The 26,498-nt window shown below is 37.6% G+C and overlaps 1 pseudogene; it reads left to right on the forward strand.

Annotated features, from left to right (window-relative positions):
* Positions 1-6,904: 6,904 nt before the first annotated feature.
* The window catches only part of LOC127435736 (NLR family CARD domain-containing protein 3-like), a 35,733-nt pseudogene continuing 16,139 nt past the window's right edge, over positions 6,905-26,498 (forward strand).

A 26,498-nucleotide genomic window follows, 5' to 3' on the forward strand; every position in this document is an offset into this window, starting at 1 on the left:
GAGAGCAAGTTGATGATATATGCCACCTTAGACCACTCTATGTGGAATAGATGCGGCTGCATCTTTAGGGCAAGCGAACATTGAAGCAAAAAGCCACCGCAGTTCTCCGCCGATCTGGAGTATGGCTCTGGATTGACCAAGGGACTGGCAGAATAGACCGGTGAAGAAATTAGATGAGGTGGTTATTGCTTGATGGAGTGTGTCAACCAGCTCGTGGATGGGATCTGGACCTGCTGGGTTCATGATTCTTGTAGGTCTGGTGTCCTGTAACAGTAACCCAGACTCGAAGATGGTAGTGAACCCAAAAGCAGGTATTTATTGAACAAACACAAAACACAGACAGCAAATGGCAGGTGAGTGGTAAATGAGCAGATTGGTTCTGGAACAGACAACAGTACTTGATGGAGGTTATTGTATTTGCAGGTAGATGTATTACTTGGGTTGGAGGATAACACCAATGGAAGGGGACGCAGGAGAGGAGACTTGGAACAAACTTCGGAATAGCGCAGGAGAGGAGTCGTCGAAGGAGCACACTGGAATGGCATCTGAAGAGTCAGTTAAGTAGAAGGTAAGTGAGTCTGTATACTGCTTTGATACCAGACGAAGACTGAAGTGGAGTGTTATATAGAGGAGCTGATTGACACGGTGATTGGAGACAGGTGCGGGTGATCAGTATTCGGGGGAGTGGGAAGGTTGAGTTTTTGTGGCGGGAAGGTCAGGTGGATCTGTGACACAATTATTATAGTCCGGTCATTTTTGACCGGGAACACCACAAATGTGATTTTTCAAAACAAACTTCCTGGTTATAAATTAAAGCATACTAGTGTGATAAATAGTACAGAATGTTTTCATATTTTATTTAATATTGCCAAAATTATCCACAAATAATGCTTTTTTTCCCACTCAAAAACAGAGGTGCATAAACTCAGGTCAGTGAGGCCTACGGTCAATAAGCTCCAAATAGAAATACAAAACCTGTGTTAATTGAAAGAAAACAAGTTGGCAAAAAGATTTAATTCAATATTTGGTGATGATATAGCATAATGAGAGATTTATAAGCAATTTTTAATAAGCCAGTCATTTTTGACTGGAAACACCAAATTAGGTAAAAAAAAAAATAAAATAAAAAAATAATTAAACAGCACAAGGGTTAAACTTCACAGTTTCATATCTAATGTTTCAATTTTTTTTTCTCTCTCTGGAAAGTCTTTACTCTAATATGAACAGCCTATTATGGTTGACAACTCAGATTGCGTATCTTTGTTTCTCTGCACACACCAATTACAGAGAATATCATCACTTCTGCTTGTTTGTATTTGTGGCATGCCAGTCATGTCAGAATATTAGTGTGAGGTTCCAGACGTCAAAATCTCACCGGGAAAACTGTCAAAATTTCAGTTTGATGAGGAAAACTCACAGGCTCATATGCACAGTTGTGCCGCATTAATTCCTGTTGCATGCACTCTCAGCTTGTGAGAGATTCAAGTTCATATGATGCCTGAAATGCACACTCACTCTCAATTAACACACAAGTCTGGCAGACAGTCCGTCAAATAAATGAGCAAACACCAGCAATCAATACAGCTCAAAACAAAGCTTATGAACAGGCAGTCTAAGGAGTTTGTTAGTATCGCGCTTTTCTTCTCTCACAAACTTTGAATTAAGTTTTGCTGTGCTGTGAAATAGCAGTAATAACTAGATTTTTACACTTTCTGAAGAATATATGAGTGGTGCTTGCAAAAATCACTGTCATGATGCTAGTGTGTTGTGGGTGGTTGCCAGGGCGTGGCTATTTGGTTGCTATGGTGTTCTGAGTGTTTGCTATGCAGTTGCAAGTGTGCTCCGGATAGATACTAGCATGTTGCTAGGTAGTTGCTAAGCTGCTCTGAGCAAATGTTTCGGGAAACATGTGATGCTATTTCGGAGGTGCACTCAATAACTTTTGTCTTTGTGTCATCTTGGACTTACACTGACACCTAGCGGCTTGGATGCAGCATCATTTAAAATCAATAGTTTTCAGTTTCAGATGTCATTGTAGAAATGTATTATTCACAGTCAGCCATGATAAATGTAATCAATGAATGAAAGTGTCAAATAACAGGAGGGTTACTGAGATTGAGCAGTATTTGGCTGGTCATGTGATTCTAACATGGCAGCCCCCATGTGCAGACCCTCTCAATGTAGAATAAAACAGCTTTTATAAGGTAACTGATATGACTGGAGTCTTCATTTTTATGTGAGTGCTCATGATTTCCTACATACTGTATATTGCAAAATTACAATTCATGTCTTTAGGAGTTAAACTTTTTTGAGGAAAATATTACTGAATGCACCTTTAATTATTAAAAACTTAATTTGAACCCCAGTGTCTATGCCTGCACACAACACCTTTTGTTTTTTACAGAATTCACTCCAATAGTTAGAATCTCTTTAGAGTTTTAATAGCAGAGAAAAAGAAAATTCCTCTGTAGTGATAAAGGTGATGTGTGCAGTCGACCTCTGACCCAGTTACGTTTGATTGATCATGTTGTTTTATTTCCTCTCTTTTGTAACAGTCTCTCAGTTGAGGTTTATGTCATAAAGGGGCAAGTGAGCGGCCCACCGCACTAAGACTGACATAAATAATGGATATACTGACTCTCTGGCCTTGAGGGTAAGTGGAAACAAAAGGTTCAATCAATCATTCCAGCCAAGAATATATAGTCTGCACATCTACCTGAACTGCCTCGGCCAACCAAAACAAACACCATGCTTATATACAGAGCAATATTATATGTGTGCATCTAAAGAGATCTGTAAATTTAATTGTTATACCTTTATAAAAAAAAATAAAAAAAAAATAAAAAAAAATTAAAAAAAAAAGATTTCTTATTTATAATTGTGATGTTAAAATGTTGCATTAAAAGTAATTTATTATACTGATATTCTATTTAAACTTATTATTCTGAGACTAAAATTTCTGACTCTAACTCCTCCTAGAGCTTTTAAGCTACATGCACCAAACTCGCCACAGACCTTCAGACTGGTCTGACTCAGATTGCTTTATCTTTTCTAACTGATCAGACTTCCGCTATTCCTGTATCAGACTTCCGAACAGGACTGATTTTAAATTGACTCCCATTCAAGGTGTGAAAACTTTTCCCTGTAATAACTCCTTTAGAGGATTCAATCTACTTACTATCACTCCACCACTCATACTTTCTATCTATCATGCCATCACTCTTTTTATTCTTTCTTTCACTCTACCACTTTAACACCCTAGCAACTGCATAGAACCTAACAACCATTTAGTGCACCCTAGCAACCAAAAACCATTGACTGCCATTCAAAATGGCTTAGATGGGTATCTCCTGATCCATATTTTTTTTACAGACATGAGATTTGGCTTGTTTGAATAGGGTGAGCAATCAGTCTTCAAGTATCATCATGGAAACTACTTAGCAATGCCCTAGCAACCATTTAGAGCACCCTTGCAACCAAACACCATTGACTTCCATTCAACATCACTAAGATGGGTATCTCAGGATCAGAATGTCGTAGAGACTTCCGGGTTGACTTATTTCACTCAGAATAGCAAGGAGCCTCATTAAGTATCACAGTGGTAACTGCCTAGCAACCACATGGTGTTACCCTAGCAACCAAGTAACAAATCAAATATCTCTGCTCCAGAACATCGTAGAGACTTCCGGATTAACTTATTTCAATCAGGATAGCAAGGAGCTTTGTTAAGTATCACCTTGTTAACTGCCTAGCAATCACATGGGGCTACCCTAGCAACCAAGTAACAAATCACATATCTCTGCACCAGAACATCGTAGAGACTTCCGTATTGACTTATTTCACTCAGGATGGCAAGGAGCCTTGAAAGTACCACCTGGTAACTGCTTAGCAACCAGATGGGGTTACCCTAGCAACCAAGTAACAAATAAAATATCTCTGCTCCAGAACATCGTAGAGACTTCCGGGTTGACTTATTTCACTCAGGATAGCAAGGAGCCTTGTTAAGTATCACTCTGGTAACTGTCTAGCAACCATCTGGGGTTACCCTAGCAACCAAGTAACAAATCACACATCTCTGCACCAGAACATCGTAGAGACTTCCGGGTTGACTTATTTCACTCAGAATAGCAAGGAGCCTTTTAAGTTTCACGTTGGTAACTGCCTAGCAACCAGATGGGGTTACCCTAGCAACCAAGTAACAAATCATATATCTCTGCACCAGAACATCATAGAAACTTCCGGTTTCGTTCATTTGACTCAGGGTAGCAAGCAGCCTTTTGAGTATTACCTTGGTAACTGCCTAGCAACCAGATGAGGTTACCCTAGCAACCAAGTAACAAATCACATATCTCTGCACCAGAACAACGAATATCACCTTGGTAACTGCCTAGCAACCAAATGATCTGTCTATCTATCTATCTATCTATCTGATAGACTGAATGGTCTTATAATCTTTAAACTTTGAACTTTTAAAATTAGTACTTAAACTTGTAACTACTTCAAACTTAAAACCTTCAAACTTCAAGCTTTTACTTTCAGGCTAGGCTTTCTCAAGCCAACATCAAAGTTTGTCTTGATGAACTTTTTTATCTAGTTTGTTATTGCTGTAGTGCAACAAATCTCATTCTCATTACAATGCCATAATGAAAACGTTTTAAACTAAAATCAGTAAAAAATTTAATTCCGTACAAGTACTGCTGTGATGTATAAATACTTTGCAATTTAAATTAAACATATTTTTTTTCCTGCATTACAATAATAATAATCAGATTGTTTGCATTGTAGTAATGGAAAATATTGTTACAATGCAAAAAAGAATCATAAAGGTCCTAAAATAGGCTTCATTTTCATTATAATAATAATAATTATTATTATTAATTTTCTTTTGATTTTGGGGTGAAATACAAGCCAGACATGCTCTTCACTGGTTTTGTGAGATTTAGCCCAATGTAATTTATCATAATTGCACAGGAAATGTAATTAAACGTATAACAACTGGACTGCACAGTTTGTGGTAACACTTTATTTCACAGTGTCCTTGTTACACAAATTACATGTAATGACTATTGTCATAACAGTAAATTATGCATAATTACAAGCAACTAACCCTAAACCAAAAACCTATTGTAAGTATATGTTGTTGATGAATATTACTCAGTACTTACTTGTGTAATTACACTGTAACAAGGACACTGTAAAATAAAGTGAAACCCAGTTTGTTTGCAGAGTGACGAACAGACATAGCTAGACGATTTCAAGTTTCATTTGACAAAAACACCCACACAAACATACACATTTTGGCACATACAGTTCACTTCTTCTAGTATACTTCATATAGGGACCGCAACACACAGAGGGAATTTGTGTAATCCATCCTTTTATACTGTCATTGAAACAACAGTGTCACACAACATCAAATTGTACTGTATATAGCATCAAATGATCCATATCTATTCATGGTCTTAAAATTGAGGACATTAAATATAAATATTTTAAGATTACAAACAGGGTAGATTTTTACATTTCCTGAATAAAATGTAAGTGTAACTTGCCTGTGCAAAACTCTTCAGTGTTTGCCAGGGTGTTGCTTTGTGTTCCCTATCTGTCACTCACTCGGCATTGTGTCGATGTAGTGACACTAGGGGTCGCCCTTGGGAGCCCCAAACACCTCTGATCTTTCAGAAAAGGCCAATGGGAATTAGCGAGTGGAATTTGCGTGCCACTCCCCCAGACATACGGGTATAAAAGGAACTGGCTCGCAACCACTCATTCAGATTTTCTCTTCGGAGCCAAGCGGTTGTGTTCAGTGAGCTGAATCCTCTGCCGTTCCATTCACCTCGAAAAGCTGTTGGATTTACACCGCATTACAGCGGCTTTTCCCCCTCTTGCACCGGTGCAGTGCAAAGAACGCCCCTGGGCGCTTCAGCAGCTAAAAGAGTATATTCTTCCTACTGAAAGAGTATATTTTCCCTTCTAAAAGAGTGGCATTAATGGAGAGTGTCTTTTTAAAGATGGCTTTCCGTTTGTGTGTTTTTCCTGGTTGCGGTCATTACCTCTCCGCTTCCGATGGCCACGATCGCGGTCTTACGTGCTTGATTTGGGGACCCCAATGGGAGCCACTCTGCCAGGTAACTCCCCACAGACCTCCCATTCCCCAGTACACTCCTTTGCCCCGCTGGGATGAGACTTCCAGCTCGTCTCAGGGCGAGTTCACAATCTCATTTTGGTGCTCGCGAAGTGGATTAGCTCTCGATTGGAGCATTGGAGAGCGGGCTGACGCTGAGGACTCGACAGTCGCAGGCTGACGCGTAGCTGGCAGCCATGCTTGCCTGGGCGGCTGCGTGCGTCGGTCTGGAGTTGAACCCTCAACCCCCCCTGAAACCTCACAGCTTGACGATTGGTTCCTGGGCCCAGAGCATCGCTCACGGCCACGCCCCGCCCCGGTCCCTTTCTTCCCGGAGGTGCATGAGGAGCTCATGAAGTCACGGCAGGCACCTTTCACTGCCCGGACCCGGTCTCTGAGCTCCTCCGCTCTCACTACCCTCGATGGTGGAGCTGCCAGGGGGTACTCGGCGATTCCCCAGGTGGATAAGGCGGTTGCAGTGTATCTGTGCCCGCAAAACACCGCCACCTGGCGGGGCCGCCCGAGACTCCCGTCCAGCGCCTGTAGGTTTATATCGTCTCTGGCAACTGAGGCCTGCGGTAACGCTGGTCCTCTCCTGCAAGTGCACCAAGCCAAGGCGCAAAGAGAACTGCACGAGGGTAGTTCTGACCGGGGATTGATGCAGGAGCTGTGCTCGGCGACCTCACCCTCTGAGCGACAAAGGTCATGGCGCGGACTCTCGGGCAGGTGATGCTCACCCTGGTGGTCCAGGAGCGCCACCAATGGCTCAACTTGTTCGAGATGTGGGAAGCTGACAAGGTACAGTTCCTTGACGACCCCGTCTACCAGGTCAGCCTGTTCGGCGACACCGTCGAGGACTTCGCCCAGCAGTTCTCGGTGATGAAATGGCAGACGGAGGCTATTCAGCACATCCTGCCTCGGCGTGGTTCAAGACCCCGCACCCCGTCTGCTCGTTGCCAAGGGTGTCCTCCTGCCGCAACAACACTGGCTCTGCCACAGCCTGCCCCTGCGTCCCGGTCCCAGCATGGAGCCACCCGCAGGAAGCAGATGCCACCCATCTCACGGTCGGCCGCCAAGAACCCAAGGAAGGCTTCGAAGCACCCCTGAGATGGGCGACCCAGGCACGTGGAGACCTGCTGTTGGCCTAGAGATGGTAAGCAGACATCTCCATCCCCCGATGGAGGGTCGGGAGGAGAATCTTTTGCCTTTTCATTGATTCGAATATTCAGAAAAGGAGCGGTTTCCTCATTTCCTGGGTCACATATGGCTCACGGCCATCATTATCATGACCACCGGCCACCGTTCCTTTATGACAGGTATGGCACTCCAGGGGTGGTCCCCCCGCCCCTGCGTGCTCAGCTGTGGCACAAACATGCCCACGCCAGGCCGGTTCTGATGGACCGCGGGGACAATTTTCCTCCTCCCCCCTCACTGACCAGCCCTATGGTGGGTATCCGGAGCCAGGTAAGTCGACACAACGTCTCGTTCACTCCATCAGGGAACGGAGTTTACGAAAGTAACCAGGACATTTGCTAGGGTGTTCTGGGTCATTGCTAGGTGTTGTGTACTGGTTAAAAGTTGCATGATTTGTGGTATCATTCATGTCCATAGCAAAAGTAGTGCACCAAAGTTTAACTCTTTACTTTAGTAAACAATAAAAATTTTGAACAAACTATACGTTGAAATCTACAGTGTTAGATGTGTAAAAAAAAAAAAAAAAAAAAACTTCTTTTGCATGAAAGCAGTCAAATTTGATTGAGAAAGATACATCCAAACTTGTGCATTTTCACAATAAAGAAGACACGTGAATGGCACATGACATCACTGATGTCAAAGCATTTGTAGCGCTTTGCGGAAAAATTTTTTGAACGTTATATGTTATATGAATGTGGGATTTGAGTGTTTTGCCGCAGAAGGACGCTGATAATTTAACACATTTCTCAAATGGACACACGAAGCAATAGCATCTTTGCCAAGACTTGAAATATTGCAGACGAGTCATTTTAGGATAATTTTATGGCGCTTTTGTCATTTTTCGAGCTGAATTTTGGACATTCTGAAAACTCCTTTTGTGTCCATTGCATGGAATTCAAAATCATAATGAAATGATACAATAATGAGTAAATTATGTTGACAGAATTTTCATTCATTTTTAACATTTCAAAGATTAGCAATGGGTCATGTTAAAAATGCCAAGAGGGTAGATGACTGTTTCTCGACCCGAGCCCGAGGGGACCCGACAAACCATCTGGTTTCAGGCCAGTTTTTCAATTTTTAACATCGGGTTCGATTTGTAATTAATGGAAACATAAACTGTTCTTATTAGTATTGTTAATATTTTTTATACATATATTTTTATTTTATTTTACCATAATTTGTTTCGCACACTCGCTTTTATGCACAGACACACACAAACAGATGAGTTAGGGGCTGTTCACACCGGGCATATTTTTGTGTACATCTGCATTGTTTTTAATTGTTTTCCTATGTAAACATGCTGTCGACGAAAATCTTTGACAGTATTTTCAGCATCTCACTTTGGACTGCTGCATTTTTGTAATACCTTGTCAAGTTAAAATGAACTTTAATTTTAAAAAACACATCTTCAGACACCTGCATTCTGTTTGATTATTTGTGCTGCCCATGGCTGTTTCTGAGCATTTGGGGACCCTAAGCGAATCCCTACTTGGAGGGCCAATTAACAAAAAATTTACCAATTTACCAATAAATAACTATACAAATGAACAAGAAATGACTATAAATAACAATAAATAACTATAAAGTTATTTATTGTTATTTATAGTCATTTCTTGTTAATTTGTAACAAGCGTAACCCCCCCCCCCCCCCTCAAAAAAAGAATGGCAGTTTGTTGAAGTTAGCTTACTTTGAAACTGTTCTTGGTAACATTTGTGAATAAAACAAAATATAAATTTCACGGACGTGTCATACTTTTTAGTTTTAACTTACAATAATAATTTAATTCACGAGTAATCGATTACTTGTTTTTTGTAGGTTAGAGTTGCTAGACTATAAGATTACTCGAAAATGCCTATCCCTAGTACCGGTCAGGGCTGCGTTTCCCAAAAGCATCACAAGCTTAAGTTGATCATAGAGACCACTGGTGCCAGCTTAGGCTTATGATGTGACATTTACTCTTTAAAAATAATGCTTTGATCTTTCTGATATCATATTTAATGGAGTGACATAAAAAATGCTTTAGTTCAGACGGTTCAAATAGAGAAAAGTTTCTCTTACAATGCTGCCCTGGTCGGTTGGGTCAGGTCACAGTGACGTTTTGATGGTGCAGGACAAAAGTCACGACAGTGACAATTCCTCATGAGAGTGTGTTGGATATTTAACATTTCCTCTTTATTGTTAACATGAAATAGGGAACAAAATTTTTTTTAATTTGCTTGTTCAGAACTGTTGTAATAGAGAGTATCTTCACTGAGAGATGTTTCATCAGTGTAGTTCAAACCTCTATCACACACCACAGTGGATGTCAGTAGATTCTGAGTATGTTAGGCAGCTGGCAGACAGATCACTGTACTTACACAGTAAACCTGTCATATACACTACCTGCCTGACACCCAGCCCAGAAACACTGTGATCACATAAAGCTGTCAGCACAGACAAACACACTGGCAAACCGAATCCTGAAACTACAGCACAACCATCAAACATGCAGATGATTTGCCTCCTAGTTGTTAGAATTGTGAGTCTGGTGCGACTAGACTTGAGGAATGCGCTGTGAGCACAAACACACACACATACAGGGGTCAGAGGTCATCAGACAATGTGAGATTGTTAAAGGTATCAATTAGATGACAGCGCTGATTTTATCTGCGGTGACAGCACGATTTAAACCCAGGTACATTTTCAAAATGACATGAGTCTTGCTTAGGAAATGTGTCTCTGACTGACTGACTACTGATAGAATTAACAGTATAATGAACTACATTTACATTAGATTTAACGCTGTTTAGTGTGTAATGCAAAATATATTTTAAAAGAAAACATTAATCTTATTTTAAATTTTAGTTTTTAATCAAAATATCAGACAATTTGCATGTCCCCTGTCACCACCATGATACCATACTATCACTGTCTGTGTCATTTCTTAAAAGCTTTATGCATTTTCTGTGAAATGCAGAACATTCTATGAAATGCACTTTCTGTTCAATTCTGTTATGCGGTGACTTTCTCCCTTTAAAAACAATGCTTTGATCTTTCTGATATCATATTTAATGGAGTGACATAAATCAGAATCAGAATCAGCTTTATCGCCAAGTATGCTTACACATACAAGGAATTTGTCTTGGTGACAGGAGCTTCCAGTGTACAACAATACAAAAACAGCAGCAAGACATAGATAATAATAAACAAAATAAAAATAAAAATAATTATACACACGTATAGACACACACATGCATACTGTACATACATACACACACACACATGGGTAGTGCAAATCTAATACCATCTGTTATGTACAGTGCAAATACAAATCTGTTATGTACAGTGCAAATGTTTTTTTTTTTTTTTTTTTCAGAGGAATGAAATGGCAGAAGTGGTTGGATGTGTTGGATAAATATAAAAAGACTGAACTGTGTATTGCACATAGTTATTGCTCAATGGGGCAGTTTTAACTGTTCATGAAATGGATAGCCTGAGGGAAAAAACTGTTCCTGTGCCTGACGGTTCTGGTGCTCATAGCTCTGAAGCGTCGCCAGAAGGCAACATTTCAAAAAGGTAGTGGGCAGGGTGAGTTGGGTCCAGAGTGATTTTTTCCAGCCTTTTTCCTCACTCTGGAAGTGTACAGGCAGGGGGCAACCAATAATCCTCTCAGCAGTCCGAACTGTCCTTTGTAGTCTTCTGATATCTGATTTCATAGCTAAACCAAACCAGACAGTTATTGAGGTGCAGAGGATAGACTCAATGACTGCTGAGTAGAACTGTATCAGCAGCGCCTGTGGCAGGTTGAATTTCCTCAGCTGGTGAAGGAATTACAACCTCTGCTGGGCCTTTTTCACAGTGGAGTCAATGTGGGTCTCCCACTTCAGGTCCTGTGAGATGGTAGTGCCCAAAACCTGAATGACTCCACTGCTGCCACAGTGCTGTTTAGAATGGTGAGGGGGGTCAGTGTTGGGATGTTCCTCCTAAAGTCCACAATGAAAAGCTATTCATCTGTATATCTAGATTTCCTAGTTCAGTCATTCTTTGTCTAGTCTCCCATTATATTCACTGTGTGTATATATCTTCCTAGTGGTGTCTAGATATCCTCATTGTGGATTACTTGGTTTGTTTTCCTATCTTTATTTTCCTGTTATCGTTCCTTCTGTTATTGCTTCTCCAGTTGAGTCAATAAAGTCCCGTGACTGGATCCCACCTTTGCTTGGTTCAGTTCCTCTGTGACAGTGATGTGGTGTATATTTGATAACTAAGGCTGTTCTTTTTTAATTTGCTACCTTAATTTGATTACTCTGTTATGGGGGAAAATAATAGTGATCAGTTTTTTATGTTTTATTTCTTTTTTTTCCTTCATTTATTTTTTTCTCTTGGCACAATGTACAAAAATATTGACTGTAAACAATTTGATGTGGTACAATGATATTTGATAACTAAGGCTGTTCTTTTTTGTTTTCTAGCTGTTTATCTTACAGCCTTTATCAATAATTCAATTCTGTTATGGGGAAAAGTGTAATGGTGCATTCACATACAACGTGAAATTTTTTTCGCCTCGCATTGCTCGCGCGAGTTTGACCGCTGGATTATAAATTTGTGTTTAAACTCGCGTTCGTGCGAGTAACGCGAACCCGCGAGTATTCCCCCTTCTCTTCCGGAAAAGGACAGGAGGAGGGGCTTCTATGACAACTTATCTTTCCCCATCAATCTGCATTGACTTTGTATGTAATCGCGCCGCGCGAAACGCTCGCTTCGCATTGTATGTGAACGCACCATAAGTGATCAGGAATTTATTTTTATTTATTTTTTACAGATTTGTTTTCTCTGCACAAAGTAAATATTATTACAAAAAAAAATTATTGACTGGATTGACTTGATACAATATGTATACTGTATAATATGATTTGCTATACAAGTAAAAAAATATCAACCGATAAAAAATGTGATGTGTTGCAAATATATTTGCTAACCAGTGCTGTTCTTAAACATTTTCACATCTTCAACTCCATAATATTAAACCAAAAAACATGAATTTACTGTAACAGTGTTGGCAAATGTGTTGGCACATCAATTATAGAATGTGATTTATCACAAGACACTGACACTGAGTGACACAACCACATTTTACTAAATTATCTATCAAAAATTATTAGTATATGAATTCTTAACTTACTCTGACAGTGTTAAAATAATGTAGCAGCGCTTTAGAGTTATAACTGTCATAAAATTTTCTTTTTATTCTTATTTTTATTTTCTTGTTATCTTTTTTTTTAATTTTTATTTTTTATCATTTCCATGTTAAGCACTTAGAACTACCATTGTGTATGAAATGTGCTATATAAATAAACTTGCTTTGCCTTGCCTAGAATTAATAACAAAAAATAACTATAACATCATATTTAATGAAATGAAATACAAATTATTTTGGTTCAGACATGGTTCAAATAGAGGCATGTTTCTCTTTCAGCCTTTATAAATAATTCAAATTTGATTTAAGGAATAAACAGTAATAAACTTTTTTTCTCTCTCTCTCTCTCTTGGCATAAAGTACAAAAATATTGACTGTAAATATTGTGTTGTGGAACAAATATATTTGCTAACCAAGGTGACAAGCAACATACATATTTTCTAGCAACATACTTTTTTCTAGCTACTTTCTCATACAACCTTTATCAATAATTCAACTCTGTTATTGGGAAAAAATGGTAGGGTTTATTTTTTTATTTTTTTAAAAAACATTTCTCTTGGCACAAAGCACAAATATATTGACCTTAAATAATGTGATGTGGTGCAAATATATTTGCTAACCAACGCTGTTCTTAGACATGTTTGTATCTTCAACCCTGTAACATTAATCCACAAAACATGAATGTGAAAGTGTTGGCAAATGTCTGGGCACATCTATTATATTATAATGTGTGATTTATTACAAGGCACACTGAAACTACAAGTACATCCAGAATTTACTCAATTACCTATTACAATTATTTTTTTTCTGAATTCAATACGTACTGTGATGAGATTGAAATCATGTAGCAGTGCTTTATGGTTAGTAGCAATAAATAACAATAGTAATTTAAAAAGGCTGTTAGCACATGTTTAGGATTGGAGGTAGTTGTTTATGAATTGGCCATTGACAGACCCATATTGGTTGAATATGAAGCTGGGGACATGGTGACCTTCCAATTTCTATGGTAGTTACAGTCCTGGTACTTTGGTCATGAAGTGGGAAAATATGATTTTTTGATAGTTCTGCAAGAAAGAATTTAAAATATAATTTCCTGAAAATTTCTAACACAAATTACACTTATTCCAGGGAATGAACAATACACTGAAATCTCAGATCACATCTCAAATCATGTATTTATCTTTAAGGTCTTGTGTTAAAACCATGTTCTAAGTACAGCATTGCTCTACTGTATTCAAACGTAGTTTCTCAATGTCTTTGGTGAAGGTTAGGTTAGATGGATAGACCATTAAACACAACAGGCAGCACAAACACATATGCAAGTTTAAATAAATTACTAATGTTTCACACCCTCTTGTCCCATACAAAGACATCTAATGTCTAACCCAAGAGGCAATCGACTCCTTAATTTATTCTGCTGATTCTCTTAAGGTGTGAAAAGGCATACTTATTCACACACATAACCATCAGGAGTGCTATAATAACGTTAACTATGGGTCATTTATTCACAGAGGCAATGATGCAGTGACATACTTGAAAAGCATTGTGGCCCTTTGATGCAAAAACACCTTCCCAATGTTATAATCAAATTATTCAGTGTAAACAATGATGATTTGTTTGGATTGGAGATGAGAATAACATAAGTGTCACTTTCTGTTGCCTACATTAACAATTAACCACTAGATTGAATATTTGTCATTAATCGTAAACCTCAAGCTGTGGGTTACATTTTGTATTTGTTGTTGTAACTTTAGTACAAATGATTAATCTTGTTTCACAACAAATGAATAACATTTAGCATAGATAAAGTTTCATAAACACACTCAAAACAAATAATTCACAAAACCACAAAAGTATAGAAAATATACTACAACACTATACAACCTTACTGCACATTTATATGTATTATTTTTATTGTATATTGTGTGTATTGTATACTGTACATTATTGTATATTATTGTATATTATTATTTGTATATTTTGTTGAGTAATTATGTGTATATTAATTTTGTAAATTGTGTTGTGCAGGGGCGGAGAACCGGGACTTTTCTCGGTGGGCTGGCCGTGAAACGGGGCTGAATGGGCCACGATAAGCTGTAATGGGCCGCCCACCCCCGCTCAATAAATTCTGGGCCAGTTTCTATGTAAAATCCTGGGCCGATTTGTCTTCCCAGTCCACCCCTGTTGTTGTGTATATCTGATGTTTATTGTAAATTGGTATATGTCTCATCAGTGTCATGACTACTATGTTGCTCAGAACTGCACCCAAGACTTTCACCCACTGTTGCACTTGTGTATATGGTTGAGTGACAAAAAAGGGAATTGAGTGATTCTGAGTTTGAAAATATACACATCTAAAATCACCATTCATTTTGCTGTACAATTGACATTTTGTCCAACATTACTCCAACATTTTCAGTAAAATGGCCAACTCCTTTGTCTTGCTAAGGCTAATTTCATTGCTAGCATTTTACACATTCTAAATACTTTACTCACAATGTTTTTACACTTTTTACATAATTTCACAATATTACAGCTTGACTGGAAATGTCACCCAATAAAAATACTCATCTCTCAAAAGAAATTTACTTTGATTCTCTGTTTTTTTCAAACATCACTTGTCTCGTATTTCTCAACCATGGTATTCACTGACACTTTTGTCTGCTTGATTAACGAGTACATTAACTTTTGAAAATTTTAATTAGGCATAACTTATTTGGTGGAAATGACGCCACAACTGTCGGAAAGATACAATTTGTGAAAATATGCTGTGTATATATATTTAAATCATTTTAACAAAATATATATCAAGATGATTTATGTTATTTAACACTTTTTGTTTAGATTCACAATTTTAAAAATCTAATACTATGGTAGATTTTCATATTTTAAGATTGAAATTCATGGGTCTGGGACAAGGGGAAAACAATAAAATCTATAAATAAAAGTACAATCTGTTTACATTCAAATCAACCCCTGGGACATAAATGTTCCCATAGTTGAACAAACACCTGCTGTACATATAAACCATTACATAACCAATATATAAAGGCTGTTCACCTATATTCCCAAATGCCTATCTTTCAGCAAAATCTCACAGACCCCCCCCCCCCCCCCCCCCCCACACACACACACACACACTTATGAGGACTCTCCAACTATAGATTATATACCCTAACCCTACCCCTAAACCTAACCCTCACAAAAAACGTTCTGCATTTTTACATTTTCAAAAAAACGTAATTTAGTATGTTTTTTAAGCTATTTGAATTTTAGGGACAATAGAAATGTCCTCATAAACCACATTTATAGCATAATACCCTTGAAATTACCACTTTGTAACCTAAACATATGTCCTCGTAAACCACCTAAACCCGCCCACACACACACACAGTCCAGCCACTTAAAAGGACAATCCCAGGTGGCGTTTTGAGAAATGATTGCCAGCGGCGGTGAGCAAACAATGGGCAGGTCATTTAAATGTGGATGGGGGCAGAGTTCACCTGTGTGTGTAGAGATCATTAAGATAAAGATTGATCTGTCTGTCTGAGTCTCTGTGTGTGTACTGGAACTGTGAGGACTACAGAAGCTTTAACACTGCTGTAACCCTGTGCTGAATGAAAGCTGTGCGGAGACATGAGTCCTGAGCACTGATTAATGAATCGTTGAAACATGCTTCATCAACAGAGATGCCACATGAACACATACATGTGTACAGACACAATTACCCAAGAGTCATTTTCAGGAAATGGTGCCATTTTGTTTTTTTTTCATATTTTCTCCACCTTAGGCCCAAAGTTTCCAGGCCGTAACCAACATAGACATTGGGTGACCACTAAAGAGGGACATGTTTTATTCAGATTACTGGTCAAAAAAAAATAAAAATAAAAAATAAAAAAAACATATATATATATATATATATATATATATATATATATATATATATATATATATATATATTACACAGTTTAATGAGAATGGCCACCTAATGTAAACAAATGGTAGAGGGCAATATAAGGATTTACTGTGACACAAGGTAATCTGTTATATAAAATCTGATAAAACCTGAAGTGTATCAAAGCATATGTGTTGTTCAATATTGTTTTAGTAAAAGGTTACAAACAGGCAATAGAAAACGTGTACAGTGGATTTTTGGATCCGCATTCCAATACATGTGTTTTGATTCCCTTATACTTTGCAAGCGATGCCCTCTAAGGAATATTTCTCTTGTCTAAGTGTTAAGTCAATAATTTGTCTTAAACATTATCACAATCTATGTCATTTGATAACTGAAATATGAGAAAAGCACGCTTGAAAAACAGATTAGGAGCACAGTCAAGTGACTTCAAAGGGTTTGAACGTGTGAGTGCAGTGAAGAACATGCTAATGTTAACAAAGGACAATGCATCTATATGAACTTCTGCAGATAATCCAGGATGAACTTCAAAGACATTAGTCATTAATCTTACAGTTCATACAAAATCTTTGTTTAAACACTGACCCTTAACACTTACTTAGTTTAATAATTTTATACCATGACCTGCACTATATATAATTATGTAATATTGGCATTACATTCATGCTGGTTAGCCAGAGGGGAAGTGGCCCCCACAGTGAGCCTAGTTTCTCCCAAGGTTATTTTTCTCCATTAACCAACATCTTATGGAGTTTTGTGTTCCTTGCCACAGTCGCCTTCCGCTTGCTCTCTAGGGTTCTAAATACAATTATTATTTAATTACTTATTTTTAAACACAATTCACAATCGTATTTTATTAAACTACACAATGATGACTCTAAGACTTTATATATATTACAGTTTCAGTTTCTGTTAATGCATGATTTTCTGTAAAGCTGCTTTGAAACAATGTGTGTTGTGAAAAGCACTATACAAATAAAAATGACTTGATTTGACTTGACATAATGCTTTAGCAGTTCACATGATAAGAGTCTTTTTTATGTCTGTTTAAATCAATATCCTTAAATACAGGCCAGTGAAGGCTTTTGATTTGGTGTATGTCTGTGTGGGTAAAACTATCATAACATTCTCAAGTGGTGTCCTGATTTCATAAATATTACAAAAGCAGCAAGTGAGTTAGTGTACAGTAGCTTTAACACTGTAAACCATTAACAGTGTAGCTGAGCATGACAGAGCTGATTTGAAAATGTAATTTCGGAGGTGACATGCCACACATACATTAAAAGTGTTGTTAATAGAGAGCCAATGAAAACACAAGGTCAGGAGCACATAACCCGAGAATGAGGAATGTCACATGTCTCACATTACCAGAACTGACCAAACGAATGTCTGCAGCTAATTATTATGGTAAATGGGGGCAGGTAACAGGTTTTTGGGAGAGCTCACTGGGCGAGAGGTGAGGACATTACAATGTGTCTTGTGACAGAAAAATCCCATTAAAGAGCATTCAATCTAGAGAGACAGAGAGCGTGACAGGATCTCTATTGAAAGAATGATATAATCATGCCACCTAGTGGTGATTACCTCACCTCCTGTGAATCTCATTTAAAAGGGATAGTTCACCCAAAAATGCCCAGGTGTGTATGATTTTCTTTCTTCTGCAGAACACAAATGAAGATTTTCAGAAGAATATCTCAGCTCTGTAGATCCATACAATGCAAGTGAATGGTGATCAAAATTTTCAAAAGTAACCCATATGACTCCAGTGATTAAATCAATGTCTTCTGAAGCGATCCAATTTGATTTTGGGTGAGAACAGACCAAAATAGAACTCCTTTTTCACTATAAATCTTGACATCTGCATGATATAGCTTCTTACACTTCCTGGCGCCATCTATGCGTCATGCGTCAAGCACTAGGAAGCGTACTCAAAATTGAAGCCATTATTGTGCCCAGAGACAGTGAAATGTACAGTGAAAAAGGAGTTATATTTTGTCTGTTTTCAGCTAAAACCGTTTAGATCGCTTTTGAGGACATGGATTATTTTATGCTGCTTTTATGTGCTTTTGGAGCTTCAAAGTTTTGGTCACCAATCACTTGCATTGTATGCACCTACAAAGCTGAGATAGTCTTCTTCTAATAATGATATTAATAATTCTTTACATTTATAAAGCACTTTTCTAAGCACTCAAAGTAGTGTAGGGGGACTCTCCTCAACCACCACCAATGTACAGCATCCACCTGGATGATGCGACAGCTGTTGGTGGAGAGGAGAGTAGAGTGTTGTAGCCAATTCAAGGATGGGGATTCTTAGGAGGCCATGATAGATAAGGGCCAATTTTGCCGGTTACACCCCTTCCCTTTATGAGAAGTGCCCTGGTATTTTTAATGACCACAGTGAGTCAGGACCTCAGTTTAACATCTCATCCAAAGGACAGTGTCTTTTTACCCCGTCACTATACTGGGGCATTAGGACCTACACAGACCACAGGGTGAGCACCCTCTGCTGGCTTCACTAATACTTCTTCCAGCAGAAACCTTAGTTTTCTCCACGAGGTCTCCCATCCAGGTACTGGCCAGGCTCAACTCTGCTCAGCTTTAGAGGGCAACCAGGCAAGAGCTGCAGGGTGATATAAAAATATTTATGTTTTGCAGAAAAAAGAAAGTCATACACATCTGGGATGTCATGAGGGTGGGTAAATTATGAGAGAATTTTCATTTTTGGGTGAACTATTCCTTTAAAACCCAGCTGAAGCTTTCAACACCATCATCCCAGCTATTCTCCGGACTAAATTAAACAACTCTCTGTTCCCACCTCTATCTGTCAGTGGATCACCAAATTTCTGACGGACATGCAGCAGCTAGTGAGACTGGGGGACTTCATTTTCAGCAACGTGACATCTTAGGGTAAAGTGGCAAATATGTGCCCCCTTCGAAATTTCAAATGCCCCCTCGGGTAAATTATCCTGGCACTCTGTTCACAACACATATTGTTTCAAATCAGCTTTACAAAAAATCATGCTTTAACAGAAAATAAAGCTGTAATGTCTGTAATGTCAGTCATCATTGTGCAGTTTGATAACAACTGATTGTAAATTGTGTCTTTAGAGAAAAAATTTTTTTAAAAAAATAAAACAATAATAATTAAATAAATATGTAAATAATAATTTTATTTAGACCCCGAGTGAGCAAGCTAAAGGTGACTGTGGCAAATAACACAAAACTCCACAAGATGATAGTTAATGGAGAAAAATAAACTTGGGGGGAAACTAGGCTCACTGTGGAGGCCAGTTCCCCTTTTGGCTAACAGCATGAATATAATGACAATTTTAGTTATTTATGTGCAGTGCAAATCATGGTATAAAATGGTAAACTAAATGTGTTAAAAAGTGCTAAGGGCCAATGCATAAATAAAATGTGTATGAACTGTAAGATTAATGAATTACTTTGACCAAGATGATGCAAGCAGAGGTCAGTTCATTTCGGTGAGATCCATCCTAAGTCCAAGGTTCAGGCAGTGGCCAATGAAGTATGCCATGTCGTATGGTTGGAGTTGGCATCGATTAACCATACCATGTTTTTTTGAACATTTATCATTGTAATACCATGTTATTTGGACATGTACCATGGCAATACAATGTTTTTTGAGTATGTATCATGGCACTACCACAGCAGTACCATGTTTTTAGGCATTTACCATGGCAATACCATGATTTTATAACATGTACCATGACAATGCCATGTTTTTTGAACATGTAATATGGCAATGCCATAATTCTTGAGCATGTACCATGGTATTACCATGTTATTGGGCATGTACCATGTTAATGTCGTGTTGTTTGGCACAAAAAATGGGAATACCATGTTTTCTTTAGCATGAACCATGGAAATACCAGGTTTTAAGGCATGTACCATGGCACTACTATGTTGTTTTAACACATAAAATAACAATGTCATGTTTTGTGGACATGTACCATGGCAATACCATACTTTTGGGCATGTGCCATGGCAATATTATGCTTTTGGACATGCACCATGGAAATATCATATTTTTTGAACATGTACTATGGCAATGCTATGTTTCTGAACATGTATCATGGTAATACAATGTTCTTTGAACATGTGACATGGCAATACCATGTTTTTTTTGAATATATACACCATGATAATACCATGTTTTGGGGCATTTACCATGGCACTATCATGTTGTTTGAACACATAAAATGGCAAAACCATGTTTTTGAACATGTACCATGACACTACCATGTTGTTTGGACACATAAAATGGAAATATCATGTTTTTTGAATATGTACTATGGCAATACCATGCTCTTGAGCCTGCACCACGGCAATACCATGTTTTTGGACATGTATCATGGCAATGCCATGCTTTTGGGCATGTATCATAGCAAGACCAGGTTTTTTGAAAATGTTCTATGTCAATGCCATGTTTTTTTGAGCATGTACCATAGCAATACCATGTTTTGGGGCATGTACCATGAGAAAAGCATATTGTTTAGACATGTCTCATTGCAAACCCATGTTTTTTTAACATGGCAATGCCATGTTGTTTGGACACAAAGAAATGGCAATAACATTTTCTTTAGCAATTTCATATTATTTTAACACAAAAAAATGGCAGTACCATGTTTTTTGAACATGTCATGTACTATGGCAATATTATGTCGTTTGGACATATACCATGGAATACCATGTTTTTTTGAACATGTCCCATGGCAATACAATGTTTTTAGGGAATATACCATGGGAAAAAAAAAACTTTTAACATGCAAATACCATATTGTTTGGACATGTATCATGGCAATACCACGTTTTTTTGCCATGGTATATGACAAACATGGAATTGTATTGTACCATGGCAATACCATGTTTTTTGGCATGTACCATAGGAATATCATGTTAACTGGGCATGGCCAATGGAAATACCATGTTTTCTTTAGCATGTACCATGGCAATACAATGTTTTTGAATATGTACTATGACAATATCATGCTTTTGGGCAAGTACCACAGCAATACCATGTTTTTAGGGAATGTACAATGACAAAACCATATTTTCTGAACATGTACCATGCAAATACTTTGTTGTTTGAATAAGAGCCATGGCAACATCATGCATTTGGGCATGTGCCAAGGCCATAACGCGTTTTGGGGTATAAACCATGAAAATAGCATGTTTTTTTAACATTTACCATCGCAACGCCATGTTGTTTAGACATGTCACGTGGCAATACCATGTTTTTTTTTTTGTTTGTTTTTTAAATATGTTCCATGATTTTTACCATGTTGTTTGGACATGTATTATGGTACTACCATGTTTTTTTTTAATGCACCATGACAACACCATGATTTTTTTAAACATGTACTATGGCAATGCCATGATTTGAGTATGTACCATGTGAATACCATATGGTTTTGTTACGACCCCATGTAGGGTGAGGCTGTAACAAAGCTTAAACACGATGTCTTCAAAAGTTGTTATTTTCAAAAGTTTGGAAGCACATATTTCTTCAGGAGGAAGCAAGGCCAAAATAACAAACAAAAAGTAAACTAACTAAACCCAATTTCAGAAGTTATTAACTAACCTATAAAGAAAGAACAAAAGGAAAAACAATTTCTTACCTTACTCCCTGTCGAACCAAAAACAGAGGAAAAGGTTGGTAACAAAAATGGCTCCCTCTCCCTACAGCTTACTAAATTAAAGTTGTGACTGTAATATTAACAAATATACAATTTATAGATGTATGAGAAAAAAATAAAGGAAACCAAATGACAAAATTACAACAAACTCCAAGGGCCACAATAAGCTCACTAACTTTTAACAAGTTCAACAATAACAACTCTTCAACAACAATTTGGGATTAACAACAAGAAAGGGACACTTCCCTACACAACAACAGCCCTCAACTAATACTCAACCTACAACACATACAGCAACTATTTTGCAGCTTATTTGTTCTCCGTTTAATCTTCCTCCAAATCCAGGTTCCTGTGTAATCAACCAATCACAGTAGATAGGTGATAATTAGGGGGAGGAGCTCCTGAACTGGGGGAGGAAAATCAATCACATAGGCACCTAGAGAGAGAGAGAGAGAGAGAGAGAGAGAGAGAGAGAGAGAGAAAAACAGCAAGAGAAGAAACAGTCTACATCCTCAGATGTAACAGTTTGGACATGTCCCATGGCAATACCATGTTGTTTACACACGAAAAATGGGAATATCATGTTTTCTTTAGCATGTACCATGTCAATATTATGTTTTTGGGCATGTACCTTGGAAATACTATGTTGTCTGGACATGCCACATGGCAATATCTAGTTTTGAGGACATGGGCCATGTCAATACTATGTTTTTATTTTATTTTATTTATTTTATAAATTATGTAATAAATGTAGCATGGTTTTACTTCAGTAACCATATTTTAACCATTATATTCTTAGTGAAACCATAGTGATAATACAGGAAATAGAAAACTATGGTAATAAAAATAAAAATCATTTTTTTGGGTATCAATGTATTTTGAATAATGACATCCGAGAAATACTTATTGACATACGTCTTATAGATGTATTGCAGAGGAGCAAACAACTTAAAAAATACATCTTCTAGATGTAAAAACACACATCAAAGACGTCTGGATGATGTACGTGTGCTATCATAGTACAATCATCATGATTTGTGCTTTAAATTTACTTTGCTGCTAAACATGAACATATTTATGCAATCTTATACAACTTATTTAGCTATCTGAGTTGTCCAGCAATAGGGTACAATGGGGCTAAAGGCCCCACATGGTAAAAGATTCCTTTGATTTGATTTTCTTCCAAACCACTAAATAGCAGCATTACCACAGCACTTTCCTAAACACCTGTTAGGATGCTCTGCATGCCTGATACATGAGAGCTTTGTGTGTGGTGTCTAAAGTTTGATTTTGAGGCAATTTGATCTATTTATTTTTATATTTTATTAAATGTTGCAAATTTGTGTAGCTAAAGAAAATCCCTGAAATGAACACGTTTATTTTAAGGAAAGATTCGTATTTATAATTTTCAGTTTTGTTCAGGGTCATTAAGTCAAAAGTTTTTTAATAGCTGTCCAATAAGAGACAGGGTGGTATTTGGGGTATGGGGAACATTTTACCTCATACACCATATATAATGAAAGGCTGTTTTGATTAAACTTCAGTTTAAAAAAAAAAAAAAAAGGTGATGAGGGAGCCTTTTACCCTACACTTGGGGTAAAAGTCCCACAGACTTGGGGTAAAAGACCTTTTTTTAAAAAAAAACAGAATTTTAATTAAAACCTTCCATTATTTTTTATTTTCACACAAATGATGTTTCTCCATCAATATTCAATAAAAAGAGATACATTTTGTGACCAGAAAAAAGTAAATTTTTCATGTGCCTTTTATCCCTGTTGTACCCTATCAAATGTTTATTGTGTGATCAAATCATTTCAATTTATATTTCTTAGTAATAAAACAATTTAACTATACTAAACACAGATATGAACATAGTACACAAATATAAAACAAATAACCATTCATTCCATAGTACTGCAATATAAGATAACATTACAACACTCATTAGCTAGAATCCTAAACAGTTTATTATGTATCAGTTTAAGTATGTATTAATTTGTTAATTTGAATCAATATAAAGTTTGACCCATTTAACTAGCAATAAAAAGAACATCAAGCATATTAATTGGTTTTTAGTTGTGTACTGTACACAATGCAAGCAAGAAACTTTCTTTCCCTGACATGCATTTTGTATGCTGAATATATATATATATATATATATATATATATATATATATATATATATATATATATATATATATATATATATTTATTTATTTTTATTTTTATTTTTATTTTTTTACTTACGTTCACAGTATGCCCAGTCACCCCTGGTTTGAAGTGCTGATGCACATACATGTTAGAGCCAATAGTGTCTGTAGCAGTGCTAAATTTGAATGAATCAACTACTTGTGTGTCTCTGTTAATGGGAAGAGTCTGTTAAAGTGAAAGTGAAATTAGGCTACATATGGAAAGAAGAGTGTTTCACAGTGTTTAATATGAATGTTTACTACTGTTTAAACAGAAATGCACATGTTCTAAATGGAAACGAAGATTATGAGCAGTATCTAGTAAAACTTTGATAAAGGTGAATGTTTAGATGTAGCCATATGCGTTAAAATTATTTCCTTATTAGAAAGTTATTTAATAATATTTAAAAGTGGACATACAGTAAAAAGCCATTTTATGTATAAATAATAAATGCCTGATGAAGGTCGTGTGATCGAAATGTTGCAATGAAATTGTTTTTATATTCTTTGAAAGCTAAGTGAGTGTGCAGGATTTTTTCTTTATGTCTCTACTATATATAAATAATAAACAATAATATGGATCATACAAATAAATGACTTTTCTCATCTTGAGTTCGAAGAATCTCATCGTTGTTTCTTGGCTGTTAATGACTAAAAGTGCACAGCTCGAGTGAATGCAGCTCCTTGAATGTCCTCTGAGCAACCGCCTCATGATCATTTATCTGCCACACATAAGATCTGTTCAGATGAAACATAAAGTATTTGTTTATGTGAATGTTTGTGGTTTATATTGACAGTTAGTGGAGGAGATAAGACTCATCAGATCCAGATGTGCAACTTCATGAGGATTCAATGATTCATGGAGGAAACACAAACATTCAGAGATGGCAGTTTTTCTCAAGGATGCAGGTATCCTCATTAAACTCTCTATTAAATGATCTTCATAATAAAGATGGCAGTTTCAGAGATGTACAACACACCACGGTTCACTACATCCAAGGGCAGAGATTTGTCTTGAACACTCTCTTGGGGGGGGGTGTGGGGGGGTGGGTATGAAGAATTGACCTGTTTCCATTGTTCTCTGAATGTGGCATTCATTTTTGATGTACTGGACAAACAATGATGCTATTTAATTGCTTCATTTTGTCCTTCATTATCAAAACAATAAGAAATGGTAGTTGTTTTCTTCACTAGTCTCTAAAATGTTAAAAAGGCTACTATGATTTAGTACTTTGAAATTTTTTCATTGGTTCATATTAATTTAGTACTAAATGTCCTGTATTTTATATTTGGTCTTTTAAAGGTCAATACAGAAAGAGAGATCAAACTCACCAGAACCCAGCTGTGTGTCCATGAAGATTGACCGGTCAATGATAAAGCCACCAAAATTTAAAGATGGAGTCTTTCCTCCTGACCAGAAATGAGAAGTAGTCAGAAATAGTCAGAACCTCTGTCTCAGACTGCACGCCAGCAGACCTTTCAGAGACCGCCTGATACAAATTACACCCAGAAATGGCCAATTCCAATTTGACTGGCTGGCTAATATGTAATTTTAGTGTGCACAGGTTTTTATCAGTTTGAAGTTCTCAGGCTGCTATTGTGAACACTTCAGAGGAAAAACTATTCAATGGATTGTAGGCTGGTTTCAGATATACCCATCCCTTACACATCATGTAAAAAGCAAATGTCCTGGTTACTTGCATAACCTCTGTTCCCTGATGGAGGGAACGAGACGCTGTGTCGATGTAGTGACACTAGGGGACACTCTTGGGAGCCCGAAACACCTCTGGTCTTTGATAAAAGGCCAATGAAAATTGGCGAGTGGTATTTGCATGCCACTCCCCCGGACATATGGGTATAAAAGGAGCTGGTATGCAACCACTCATTCAGGTTTTATGCTGAGGAGCCGAGACAAGGTCCGGCCATTTCAGCGGGTAGTTCAGCATTGTGGCAGGAGGGAAACAACATCTCGTTCCCTCCATCAGGGAACGGAGGTTACGCAAGTAACCAGGACGTTCCCTATTTGTCACTCACTCAATGTTGTGTCGATGTAGTGACACTAGGGTTCCCTATACAAAACGCCGCAACTGGCTGAACTGTGTTACGTGAACTGGCGGTGTGTGACAGGCAGACAACTGTGTGCCTCGTAGCCAGTGCACCAGGCCGACACGTAACCTCCCCCAACATAGTTATTAGTGTCGAATGGCCCTTTGGGGACAAGTCGACTACCCAAAA

This window comes from Myxocyprinus asiaticus, chromosome 46 (genome assembly GCF_019703515.2).
Source record: "Myxocyprinus asiaticus isolate MX2 ecotype Aquarium Trade chromosome 46, UBuf_Myxa_2, whole genome shotgun sequence".
NCBI lineage: Eukaryota > Metazoa > Chordata > Actinopteri > Cypriniformes > Catostomidae > Myxocyprinus > Myxocyprinus asiaticus.